At 40.5% G+C, this 13,910-nt stretch overlaps 1 protein-coding gene across 8 annotated transcripts in view; it reads left to right on the top strand.

Annotated features, from left to right (window-relative positions):
* The window catches only part of MOBP (myelin associated oligodendrocyte basic protein), a 54,127-nt gene continuing 40,217 nt past the window's right edge, over nucleotides 1-13,910 (top strand). For 6 of the 8 annotated variants that reach the window (XR_013361510.1, XM_077865698.1, XM_077865699.1 and 3 more), the window contains exons 1-2: nucleotides 1-158; nucleotides 8,864-8,941. The gene's annotated coding sequence lies outside the window, so the exon portion shown is untranslated. Of the gene's footprint in view, nucleotides 159-257; nucleotides 343-8,863; nucleotides 8,942-13,910 lie in introns of all 8 variants that reach the window. The other 2 variants (XM_077865703.1, XM_077865704.1) reach the window with 2 other exon arrangements.

Below are 13,910 nucleotides of genomic sequence, written 5' to 3'. Positions count from 1 at the left end.
GTGGATCTTGGCTGAGAAGCCTTCAAAAATACCTTGTGTAATGAAAAACCCGGATATATAATCTCTCCCTATATATTCTGTGTGCATTGAAGTAGGCTCATCACCCCCAGGGACCTGGTGCAGACCTGGAGCCTGTTTCACACGACTGCTACTTGAAGGTAAGGGAATTCCATAGGTTTTCATTTTACTTCAGATTGTACTTCGGTTCAAGTGGTAACTGCACATTTTTGTATGGGCCATTTCATTATATTCCACAGGGAACTTGCTATTATAGCAGTCAAGACTGCGAGAACATAAAATGATGGAGAAAACAAGAGCAGAAGACACCAAGGTTATTCTAATGTGAGCAGAAGGCCCCTTCTGGAATGTTCCAGCTACAGTTTGGGAATTGTCTGAGCCTGGGGAGAGATTCCAAACCCTAACTCAGATTCTTTCAGGTTTAAAGCTTCAGGGACGCCTGGGTGGTTCAGTGGTTGAGCGCCTGCCTTTGGCTCAGATCAGGGTCTTGGGATCAAGTCCCTCATCGGGTTTTCCACAAGGAGCCTGCTTCTCCCTCTGCCTATGTCTCTGCCTCTCTCTGTGTGTCTCTCATGAATAAATTAGTAAAAAATCTTTAAAAAAAAATAAAGCCTCATGTGTCTGGAGCTAGATTTGTGGAGCTATTGGCTTCTTCTTTTTCTATTTCTTCTTTCATTATTTGTCATGATTTGAAAATGAGTTTTTCCTTCTTATCTAGAAGCAACATCTTCCCTCACTTAGCTAGGTTTATGTGTGGTGGATATTAATGGAATAAGAAAGTCTAAGTCTTGTTAGAATTTTGCTCCCTGTAGATTAGAAACCTTAAATGGAAAGATGTTAATGCTCTGTCTTGTGCAGAATCTCTTAGAAACCAGAGTTTTGGGAACCCTGGGTGGCGCAGCGGTTTAGCGCCTGCCTTTGGCCCAGGGCGTGATCCTGGACACCCGGGATCGAATCCCACGTTGGACTCCCGGTGCATGGAGCCTGCTTCTCCCTCTGCCTATGTCTCTGCCTCTCTCTCTCTCTCTCTGTGACTATCATAAATAAATAAGAATTTAAAAAATTAAAAAAAAAAAAGAAAGAAACCAGAGTTTTCCAATGTTGTGGTGGGTAGAACAAAGAAAGAAAAGATTTTGTGTCAAGGGAATAAAGCAATGAACTTGGCTAAAATACTAGGAGAAAAATAGGGAAAATAATTTTTGCTGCTTTGTGGATGAAACAGAAAGGAAAAAACAGATTGGTGTTCGATGCATAGCTTTGCTGTTTTATGTTTATTTAGATTAACAAGAGAATGCCTTAGTGAGTGGATTTTAAAAATTGTTTCAGGGGCACCTGGCTGGCTCAGTGAGTAGAACATGCAACTCTTGATCTCACGGTTGTGAATTTGAGCCCCACGTTGGGTATGGAGCCTATGTAAAAAAAAAAAAAAAATTGTTTTAGATTAGCAGAAATATCACAAACTCTAGGAACATTCCAGATATACCCAGATCACCCAAATGTTGACATTGTTACACATTTGCTTTATCATTCTCTCTCCTCTTTCTCTCTATACACATATACATATTATTTTTTCTGAGCCATTTGAGATTTTCAGATATGATCAAAATCAGAGAGCCAACATTAGAAAACAGACATCTAGGTTTTGTCAACTATTCCAGGTATCAGCCCCAGATCATGCATCACTTTGGTCACCACATGTCTTATTGTCCTTTATTCTGGAAGACACCCGAGACAGCCATTCTCTTTCATGGTCTTTACAAGTTTGAAGAGTATAGGTCAGTTATTTTGTTAAATGTTGCTCAGTTTGGGCTTGATCTGATGTCTCCTCATGATTAGATTCAGATTATGCAGTTTTGGAAGGAATATGCTTGTATTTCAGGCCATACATCTCCAAATTTATACTGGAATCTGATTGTACAGACTTTTTAACTTGAAGTCTGGTTTCTGTAATGGGTAACTAGAATTTTAAATGAATACCTAAACTCTTACAAGAAAACATAAAAAATCTAAAATCCAGAGCTTTTACAGATAATTCCCAAGTATTCACTAAAAGTGTATAAACGGTGGTCTTTTGTTAAAAATGACAACTGCAACAATATGTACATGAAGTTGATAGGAATAAAGTGAAGTATTTAATATTGACTCTTTGCATGTGTTAGATTCATGTCTACTGCTTTATTTATTATTTAAAAAATATTTTATTTATTTATTCATGAGAGACACACAGAGAGAGGCAGACACATAAGCAAGCTCCTGGCAGGGATCTCAAAGCAGGACTCAATCCCGGACCCAGAATCACACCCTGAGCCAAAGGCAGACACTCAACTGCTGAGCCACCCAAGCATCCCATGTCAACTGGTATATGAGTGTTCATTTCATGAATGTGATCATTCTTTTCTAAGCAAAATCATCTGCTGAAAACAGGTATAGTTCACAAAAGAGTGGTCCTGGATAGCCACTCCAGGCTTGCTGGCAACCTTTAGCAGGTTGGCAAGGTGTCGAGAAGAGAACAAACTTTTGTTTGTAAGTGGGAAAGCTTCTGTTTGGAGGTAGCTGGCAGTTTTATCGTACTGAAGGTAGACACCAACTTCCTAGCAGATTTCCTTTGTTTTAGGAAAGTTATTAAAATAGACTCTTAAAAAAAATTAAATAGACTCTTAAGATTTCCAAATATAAAACATCTATTTTTTTTCCCTAGAGGAAACAATGAAGTCATCATAAATATAAATGTAGGGCAGTTGGTTAACTTGTTAAATGGTCTTTTTAGTCAAATAAATGTATTATGGTTTTGATGGGACTGTTCCCTGGATGAAGTAGATAAATATTTTCTTTCCTAATATGGAATTAGATAAGAAATTTGGAGTTCTGCTCATGCTACTATTTAATGTTGAGAAACTCAGCTTTTGGGAAAATGTAGCATTAGCTATTTTGATTGCCTTATCTGGTCCATAGGAATCACCCTGGAGTTTGAGGAAGTGACTTTTACTTAAGGATTATACGTTCCCATGATGAACCATTGGATCAGAAAATGAAGGTGTCCTTTGGTCACTCACCCTAAAGAATTGGAAGCTAGGACCAGGAAGGTTTGGAAGGCCAAAAGAACATGTGGATGGGAATTGAGTTGTTTTCCACAACCTGGAAGTCTGCTAGGCTGGAATTAGGGTCCCTTGTGGAGTCTCCAAAGGTGACCTCTTATTGGCTTGGCAGGCCTCTCTGGTTTCTGTTACTCTGTTACCTCTAACACATTCGGTAAAAACTTGATGGTATTAGCTGTGGTTAAAAGACCAGTCTGTTTTAAATGTACTCAGGATTTTGTTTTCATTCAGGCATGATGAGGGCAGCAGATTAGAAGATGATTGCCATTGAAGATTGACACTCACAATTCCCAAAAGGAGGATGCATGCCTGACCATGCAGAGCCACATGAGGAAACACCTGGATTGACAAGGAGCCAGAGGGAATGAGGGGAAAGCATGGCAAGAGCTTTGTGGGGTTTTTTTTTGCAGGAAGGACTGGGCAAAGCAGGGTAAATAGACTAGGTAAATTTAGGATGGGCTAGTTTGAATAATTTCAGTGGGTTCTGGCATAAAAGGACTGTCCTGGGTTGTCTGGTTCCTAGCCATAAAGTGATTAGCACAGAGGAATGTTGGCTTAATCTGTGGGACCTTGGTGAAAAGGGTAAGTGGCAAGTGTAGGCTCTGGATTGGCTGGTTTAAACATGAAAGTTACATTCATAGGGGAGTCATTTGTTGTCCCCAGGAATTAGCTAGCCTGGGGAAGGGCAATGTATCTGGGATCAATAGGCCTCCAGGTGCCAGAGCATCAAGAATAGAGAAAGGAAAATATAGTTAATACACAACAGCCACATTTGGAGTGAATGGGATTGGCAAAAGTAGGGCCGCATTCAGACTCTGAAGCAACAGCATTTAAGATCCAAGGACATTTGGTGTAGACAGGTCCATGGAATGTGTATCTATTTTTTATGCCAGTTCAAAAATTAATTGTGAAGATAGAGGGATGGGTCTTCAGTGATCCACAGCAGTGAGGATATTAGCTTGGTGCAATATTATATTAGTTTGGAGGATATTACACTGTTGTGTAACAAATTACTACAAACTGAGTGTTAAAACCATGCCCATGTATTATTGCACAGTTCTATAAATCAATTGTCCAGTAGGCTTGGTACTCTGCTTAAAGTCTCACAAGGCTGAAACCAGAGTGCTGACGGACTAGCCTCTTACTTAGAGGCTCTGGGTGAAAATCTACACCCAAGCTCATTCTGGGTGTTGGCAGAATTCATTTCCCCATGGCCCAGGTCCCTGGACCCCCATTTTCAGGTGAGCAATGGTGGATTGTATTCTTCTGGTGCTTCAAATATTTCTGACCTCTTCCTTTGTCCTAGTTCTCTGATTCCAGCTAGAGAAAATTCTTGGCTTTTAAAAGACGTATGTGATTAGACTGGGCCCACTCAAATAATGGGTAATCCCCCTATTTTAAGGTATATCTGCAAAGTGTCTTTTGCCATGAAAGGTTACATAATTCATAGGTGTCAGCAACTAGGATTTGGAAATTGCTTGGAAGGGTCATGTTGCCTACCACAGAGGGTTTATGATTAAATATTGAACACTTGATAAAGGTGGTATTTGCCAAAATCTCCATTATAAAATTACTATTTTTTGTTTTTAATTAATATTTATTGGGAGGGAGATATTTTGAGGTACTTTCATATTTATAATCCCGCCCTCTGTCTTCCTGTGAACATAATTCAGGTTTCTACCTGAATCTGTGTCTCTTGAGTTGCAATTCAGATTGCCCAAACTTATGCATCTTTGCTTAAATTTTCAGGGAATTCTTTCTTGGTCAACACCTATAAGGAAAAAAAAAAAAACACCTATAAGGGGTTAATATCCTAACTACATAAAGAACTTGTGCAACTCAACACACACACACACACACACACACACACACACACACAAGAATAATCCAATTAAAAGATAAGTGGAGGGTCTGAAAAGGTGTTTTTCCAAAGAAGGCATACAGATGGCCAGCAAGATGCAAGTACCTTGTTTCTCCTCAAACTTTCACCTGCTGTTTTTACCATCCGTTAGTGAATATTGCTTGCAGAAGTTGTTACTGTGGTATTCTTATGATGATTTTTTATTTCCCTCATTGCTTCTACATTTATTAAATGAGAATTATTCCTTTTGCTTTAGAGTGAGGGGAGGGGCAGAGGGAGAGAGAATCTTAAGCAGGCTCCATACTGAGCACAACCCTGAGCCAAAATAAAAAATCTTTACTGACTGAGCCACCCAGCCACGTAGGCACCCTAGGATTATTATTCAAGGAAGAGTTTCTCTTCATTTACTTTGATTTTTTTAGATTCCACATATAAGTGAAATCATATAGTATTTGTCTTTCTTCTCCTGTCTCATTTCACTTAGCATAATACCATCACAAATGACAAGATATTATTCTTTCTTATAACTGAGTAATATTCCATTATATGGATATGTACATACTACATCTTCTTTATCCATTCATCTATCGAAGGACACTGAGATTACTTCTATATGTTGGCTATTGTAAATAACGTGGCAATAAACGTGCATCTATCTCTTTAGATTAGTGTTTTCATTTTCTTCAGGTAAATACCAAGTAGTGGAATTACTAGATTATATGATATTCCTTTTTGAGGAACCTCCATACCATCTTCCACGGTGGCTGCACAAATTTACATTCCCACCAACAGTGCACGACGGTTCCTTTTCTCCACATCCTCACCAACACTTGTTCTTTCTTGTCTTTTTGGTACTAAATATTTCAACTGGTGTGAGGGGATATCACACTGTGGTTTTGCATTTTCCTGATGACTAGTGATGGTGAGCATCTTTTCATGCATCTTGTTGACCATCTGTACACCTTCTTTGGAAAAATGCCTATTCAGGTCCTCCACTTATCTTTTAATTGGATTATTCTTTTTTTTTGGGGGGGGGGAGCGGTGAGTTGTACAAGTTCTTTATGTAGTTGAGACATTAGCCCCTTATAGGTGTTGACCAAGAAAGAATTCACTGAAAATTTAAGCAAAGATGAATATGTTTGGGCAATCTGAATTGCAATTCAAGAGACACAGATTCAGGTAGAAACCTGAATTATGTTCATAGGAAGACAGAGGGCAGGGTTATAAATGTGAAAGTTTCCAAGTGCAGTTCTCAGTCAGGGTTGTTGGACAAAACAGACTGAAACTAGGTCAGCTGGAATTGGTTGTGTTAATTTACCAATGAGGGATTGAAACTTGTCAAATCTCATTGGTTCCTTCTGAAGTGAAGAATGGGAAAGAGTCCAGTGTCATGGTGAAGAGGGAGTTAAGTCCAGGCCCAGGGCTTGCAGTTGGCAAAAAATTCACAGTTCCTTGAGGAGAAGGTGCATAAACTCCTCCTTCCATATGACCTCCTGGGCTATTTCATTCTTTTTTTTTTTTGAGATTTTATTTATTATTTATTTGAGAAAGAGGGTGAGAGCACAAGTGGGAGGAGGAGCAGAGGAAGAGAGAGAGAGAGAGAGAGAAGCAGCTTCTCTGCAGAGCAGGGAGTCCGATGCAGGGCTCAATCCCAGGACCCCGGGACCATGACCTGAGCTGAAGGCAGACACTTAACCAACTAAGCCACCCAGATGCCCCATTTTATTCTATTTTAAAGATTTTATTTTTAAGAATCTCTACACCTAACGTGGGGCTTGAACTCATGACCCTGAGATCAAGACTCTTGAATGCTCTACTGACTAAGCTGGAGGGAGGGGGGCTCCACCCTATTTTAAAAGAGACTCTCCTAGCTAGGTTTGCTTGCTCTATCTTGAAATCTTTTTTACACCAGATATATTATTTGCAAATATCTTCTCCATTCAATATGTTGTCTTTTCATTTTGTTGATGGCTTCCTTTGCTGTGCAAAAGCTTTATATTTTGGCGTAGTCACAATAGTTTATTTTTGTAATTTATTTTTAAAAATTAATTTAAATTTCAAAGGAAGAGGCTCATCTGATTTGACAGAGAAATCTTACAATAATTTTTACAGTTAGTGATACAGAGTTGTCAGTTGCATCATTACTATGATTAGCTATTGACTAAGACAAATTATCAACTAAGACAACTGTGGTATTATGATTTATTTATTTATTTATTTATTTATTTATTTTTTAATATTTTATTTATTTATGACAGATACAGAGAGAGAGGCAGAGACACAGGCAGAGGGAGAAGCAGGCTCCATGCAACTGGGAGCCCGATGTGGGATTCGATCCCGGGTCTCCAGGATCACGCCCTGGGCCAAAGGCAGGCGCCAAACCGCTGCGCCACCCAGGGATCCCGATTTATAAGGAATATATATTTAGTCATGCAAATGACCAAAATATATTTCTGTCGTGTATTTGGTTTTTGTCTATGGTTTCTGGTGCATAGCTCCTAAAACCTTTGAAATTTCCTACCATGGGGGCATAAAGATATCTTGTGTTATGTTAATTAGATAAGCTTGGAAAACCCTTAGACAACATAAGGATGCAAGGGTGGGGGTAGGGGGCTGAAGGTGATTAGAAGGATGGAACTCTTATTCCTACTTCCTGACCCCTGAGGAGGAGAGGCTGGAGGTTGAGTTGACCAATGGCCAGTGATTTAGTCACTGACAACTGTGTAACGAAACCTCAATAAAACCCCAAGGGGTTGGTGAATGCTTGGAAATGCAGGGAGAGCCACATGCCTGGAGAGGGCAAGCTCTGCCTCCTTTCCCTATACCTCATTCACTGTATCTTTTCATCAGGCTGTTGATATGTAACTAGTGTTTCCCTGAGTTCTGTGAGCCAGTCTAGCAAATTAAGGGAACCCAAGGAGGAGATTGTTAAAACCTTCAAGCTGTAGCTGGTTGGTCAGAAGCACAGGTAAGAGCCTGGGATTTGCCACTGGCCTGGAATCTGAAGTGGAGTAGAAGGCAGTCTTGTGGGACAGATCTCTTAACCTGTGGAATCTGATGCTATTTCCAGGCAGATAGCATCAGAACTGAGTTGAATTCCCTGACACCCTGCTAATGTCCCAGAATTACTTGGTGTTGTGTGCATGGTGGTGGTGGTGGACACACCCCTCCTGCACAACACTGGAATCTGGTCTAGGAACTTTAAAAGAACCAATCAGAATGACAAGTTTCTTTTGCAGGTTATTTTTCTATCTATAAGACCTCTTTGTTCAAACAGCACTTCCAAGATCTGATATATAGTAAGAAAGGAGGGGGCAAATGGTTATGGATGGTCAGTCACACATCTCCATATTGCATGGGAAAACAAGATTGATGTGAAATTCTCAATTTAATGTCTTATCAAATTGGATTCCTTCCTTGAGTTTTTAATGTAAAAAATGTGTCTCTCTTCCAGAACTGTATAGAAGGAGGACATTCCAACTCCCTTCTTGAGATGCTTTACTTAATTACCATGACTTGCATTTTTAAAGGCAGACTCTGAAATTTCATTTATTTTAGGACTTTCATTCATTAGTGTTATAAGTAAAAATCTGATTTGTAGAGCTCAGATTTACTAGAAGTGACTGAAGAATGTTTACTTAATGGCAATGAATGAACTACAGCATTTTTCCTCTCTAATGATAAGTTAGTCTTTAAAAAGTTTGCATGCGATTTTGTGATTATATTCTCTCCCTAGCCCCCAAAGAACAGATAACATCTAAATTACATCTCACAATCCTTTCTAGGATGGTGAGAGTGAAGTTCTGTCTATAGTACATATGAAGTAACTACAACTCGAATTACCAAAATACTGAATTAACCAGAATACATTCTACTGCTTCACTTTTAGGGAAAAAAGGAGCAAATGATACCAAGACAAGCTCATAACAGAGATCTAATCAGCAGATGTGTACGGATGAAAATACAGGTACAAATGAATTTCTTATATTCTTTTGGATCTCCATCTAAATCGTAGTATAATGATTACTAGTATTCAAAATGTTAAAGTAGAATGTGGAATCAGCAAAAGATTGAGCAATCAAACTTTCAATGAGAGTTAAACACTTTAGAAAAGCTTATTCCAGGTGTTTCACAGTACCTAGGTTTAGGGAGGTGGAAATATGAAAAAAACCACTTCTCTGCATTCGAGGAATGATGACCCCAGACACTATTTGTCTACTTTTGGCAAACCCATGTACTATGCATGGGGAGAAGAGCCATTCTATGAAAAAGAGACTCCCTTGACCTTTATCTTTAAATTCTACTCAGAATATTCCTTCTATTTCTTTGTCTTAACTGAATCTAGACAATCTTCTAAGAACAAGGCTTCATCTGTCAGCCTTCCAAATGGGGGGACATTTCCCCTTCAAGTGACTCCAGAATTGAGTGTGCCAGTGTCCTCCCCATTGCCACATTCAGGCCATTACTCCTTTCCTCTCTAGCTAGTTTTCCTTGCTTTGAAGCTTGTGCTCCATTCCTTGTGCTGGTCTTCACCTGAACTCCAGTCATGCCTCCTCCACTGGTGCTTCTCTGGTCAGCTCCCTCACCCCTTCACACCAACCCCATCTATCAGCCCACATGACTTTAATGTCCCTATGAATGAACAATTCACCACTCCAATGAATTACCGACTCTGCCTCATCCATTGCATGTTATGGAACTTGGCAATACTTGAAACTACTCCATTTCTGAATCTAATGGTGCAAACATCTCGTATTCATTCATTTCTTTTAACTTGCTTTGTTAAGTACCCTACTACTTCAAGTGGACCTTCCCTTCCATCTCTACATCCTCTAATGAATCTATTCATCAATTGCTCTTTTCTACCTATTTTCTTTCTATTATTGGTAGATTTTGGGATCCATCATGCCAATTACTTTGCAGCAAATTCACTCCCAACCCTAGATGAACCCATGCCTTCTCCTTGTCTGCACCCTGGCTGCTGAAAACACCCGAGGAAAAACACAGTGAGGCAGACTGCTACCACTACACATTAGTGGTCAGTGGTGACCCCACCCAGGCCATCAATACTACCTGGCAGCTTGGTCTTCAAATGTCTACAGATTCTCTGTTAAATCTGTTTTATTTTTCACAAATTCCCAACTTTCTCATTCTCAGCTATGTTTGCTTCCTGTTTCACTGGAAAAATGGAGTCCATTAGATAGGAACTTCATACAGCCAACTGCTTTCCCTCTTCCAACAAAGGCTAACCCTTCTGCATGTGCTCTGCAATCCATCTCATCAGGGTTTTCTCAGGGACACTAATTATTTTCTCTTTTATTTTATTTCAATCTCTTCCTCTCTTAGATCCTTCCCATCAGTACTTATGTTGCTATTAGCCGTCACATTATAGTAAAAAAAAAAATAAAAAATTCTGGAAACCACATAATCCTCTAGCTACCACCTCTCTCCTGCCCTTCATTCTCAAATCTCTGGCCTGAGTTGCCTACAGTGTCTCTCCATATTCTTAGCTCTAATTCGCTTCACAAATCTTCCCATTTACCTTCTGTCTCATCCACTCCATGGAAACAGTTCTTGTTAAAGTCACGAGTTATCTCCATATCACTTAATTCAATGTACTCTTTTTTTTTTAACTTTTATTTATTATGTAATCTCTACTTCCAAAGTGGACTTGAACTCAGTACCCTGAGATCAAGAGTCTCAGGCTCTACTGGCTGAGCCAGCCAGGAGCCCCTCAATGTCGTCACAACACACCACCTCTCAGAATCATTCCACCAAATTGACCACTCACTCTTTTGAAACCCTTCTTCCCTTTGGCTCTCATGATATCACGCATTCCAGTTTCCCTCCCTCATTCTGACTCTTCCCCTCACCCTTTGACAAACACTCCTCTTCCACCTACCCTGTAAATGTGGGACGGCTCCCTGACACAGTTCCACCTTCTCCCCACTCCACATTCTGCCACCAGGCAATCCCCCTCCATACCCCTGGCTTCAACTGCTACCTATGTTCCCACCAACTTAAGTTCTATCTTCCACCCAGACTTCTCTTTTGAAACATTCATTTGACATCTCCATCTAGATGTGCCTCAAATACCTCAACCTAAGTGCACCTAAAACCGAACTCATGATTCAGCCTCTTCCCCTAAAACTTCTCTTCCAGTAGATGCTTTTACCACTCACCTAGTTCCTTGAACTATATATACCTTGGGCTCAGCCTTGACTCCCCTTCCTGCTTCTTTGAATAGACGAATGATTTCAACATAATATAGTAAATATGAAGATGGAAGCATATAAATTGCAAAATGGAACAAAGATAAGTGGCATTTCATCCATCTGAGGAAGTCTACCAATGTAGCTGCTAGTGAGTGACTCAGAGTGGCCTTGGACCCAAAATTCAGACAAAAGCTTAGTCAACAATCTGGTGCTTATTTCAGCTTCCCTTATAGCTGGTTCTTTTCTTTGTCTTCCTGAGACTAATGCCCTTGGAGAACCCAAGGCAGTTTAGCAGCTCTCTTTGCCGAGCTGTCAGTGGAGCAATAAATCAGCCCATCAGGTAATCTAGCTTTCCCTTTTTGCCCTCTTGCTGTGAACATAGGCCAAATTAACATTTAGGTTTTTCTGTAAGACAATGCAAATCTGGAAGATTGGTTACCTATACAGGGAAAAGGTGAGCAGGGACCAAATCACTAGGAGTCTTGTTTGACTTCTTAAGAAGCAAGGACTTGCTTTGTAACTGGGAGAAGCCTCTGAAGTTTTAAAGTAGGAAATGGATACATGAGGAGATAAACTCATGCCTTTGGTTCTTTCTCCTGGAACCTCCTGCCCCTTATTTATAGAAAATTGTGGAATTTCACATCCGAATAAAATTCTAGTGTAAGTTCACCAATCCATACAACAGTGTATTGCATAACTTTTAGAAAAAAAGAATGTCAGGTTATGAAAATTACATTCAGAAAATTATTGTACTTCTTACATGTTTATCTGGCTCCACTATAATAAGCAAAGTTTTTACTCCCCAAACATTTGCAAAATATATTATCTATGTGCTAAGGATACCAACCTTGGGTCACACTTGTTCCTTTTCCTCTAATAGCTGAATTCAGGTAGAGTTTGTTGTCAGAAAGGGCTCTGCACAAGTCTATGGGATAGTGGCCACTGTACTTTGTCCTTGTCACCTGGCACAGAGCAATGAGGGCTTTGTTCGCTCTCCAGATGGGTTGTCAATCCTTAGACAAATCGAGGCACTTTTATGCTGTTATTTTAAAGCCTCAGCAGCTCCCCAACTCAGTATTGGAGTTTGGCAGGATGCTGCTGTCTGTGGGAAAGTACCCTGATTCAAAATAAATATCTCTAAGAAATTTTCCATTACCTGGAACCGGTTTCTTAGTTCAAGAACCCACTGTTCAACATTCACGCTATTGATATGTAAACATTTTGGTTGCTAAGGAGATAGACAAATGGATAAAAGAGGTCAAATGGATAAAGACATCCTCAGAGAAGTCATGTAGTGACAACCAAAGTTTACTTCCTAGGCATAGTTTTACTGCTGCGGACGATCAACACGGAAGGCACAGCCTTTTATTGTGTAAATCTACACTCAGAGGAAAGCATTGCCCTCGGCCTGGTTTTAGAAAGCATCAAGGGTCTCTAAGGAAGGTGGTGAATGTGAAGTTGAATTTGCGTCGCAGTGATACTTTCTTTCCTGGCGGAGGAGCTGGGGCTGAGTAGAATTTGGAAAGCTATATGGTAGGTGAAGGATGCCCTGGTCTGCAGCGAGCGAGACCGCTGAGCCTCCGGGTTTTATTCCAGAAGCAGCTCTTCGCAGAGCAGTGGGCGCCTGCGGGAGGCCCGGGCTCGGGGCCGGGGGCGGGTCCTCGGGGGAGCTCCAGCCCAGCCCAGCCCCGGTTCCCTGCGTTCCCGCCCCCTGCGCGCCTCCGGGCCCGCGGGTCCGCGGCCTTCTGCTCGCCTTTTAGCTCTTCTGGTCCCGTTTTAGCTCTTCTTTTTGGGTCGGTCGGAGTGGGCGTCGATTTACATTTCCTTGCTGTCATTTCCTGGAGTCCTACGGAGTTCAGGATATTTGCATAAGATTACTGGCTTTTAAAGATACTTCCTTTATATTTTTTGTGTGTGCCTGTTTTCATATTTTAAAAAATTTGTCATTTGTTTTCTCTTTAACACTCTGATTATGAAACCTTGTACTTTTATATATTCCTATATTTTTCTCCTATAATGGCACCGATCTTTTACCTTGTAACTTCATGGCATCTTTTGTTCTATAAAATCATAATCTTTATGATTTGTTTTCTTTCTCTTCACATCTGCTGTGTTAAAAGCCCCACAGACCGGCCTACCTTAGGTGGGATCCTGGGGATCCATTTACTAGCTCTGTGTCCCCGGGGTAGGTTCTTTGACTTCTCTGTATCTTTGCTTTCTCACTTGCAGGAAGGGGCTACTGTGAGGTTGTGAGGATGACGTGAGTTGAATGCACAAAGCCCTGGAACGGTGCGTGGCTGGTATCTCTGGACAGGTGTTTGCTATTGTTATTCCTACCCGGGTTATTAGTCTGCTTTCATTTTTCTCCATTTTGAGTAATCTATCATTTTCCAGTAAAAAACAAACAAACAAACAAACAAACAAACAAACAACCCCTCTGTTATGAACTATACTATGTTATACCTATGTGGGTCTGTTTCTAAGCTCTGTCCAATCCCCTTGATCTACTGGTCTATTTCCAAGGGCAACACTCTATTCTGTGTGTGTGTTTTAAGGTTTATTTATTTATTTTAGAGAGATAATGTGAGAGCAGGGGGAAGGACAGAGGGAAAGTGAATCCTCAAGGGGACTCTTCACTGAGGGAAGAGCCCAAGGTGGTCAATCCCAGGACCCTGAGATCATGACCAGAGCCGAAATCAAGAGTCCCATGCTTAATCAATT

Source organism: Canis aureus, chromosome 22 (genome assembly GCF_053574225.1).
Source record: "Canis aureus isolate CA01 chromosome 22, VMU_Caureus_v.1.0, whole genome shotgun sequence".
Classification (NCBI taxonomy): Eukaryota; Metazoa; Chordata; class Mammalia; order Carnivora; family Canidae; genus Canis; species Canis aureus.
The sequence above is the reverse complement of the archived record's forward strand: the minus strand, read 5'-3'. Positions and strand labels throughout refer to the sequence as shown.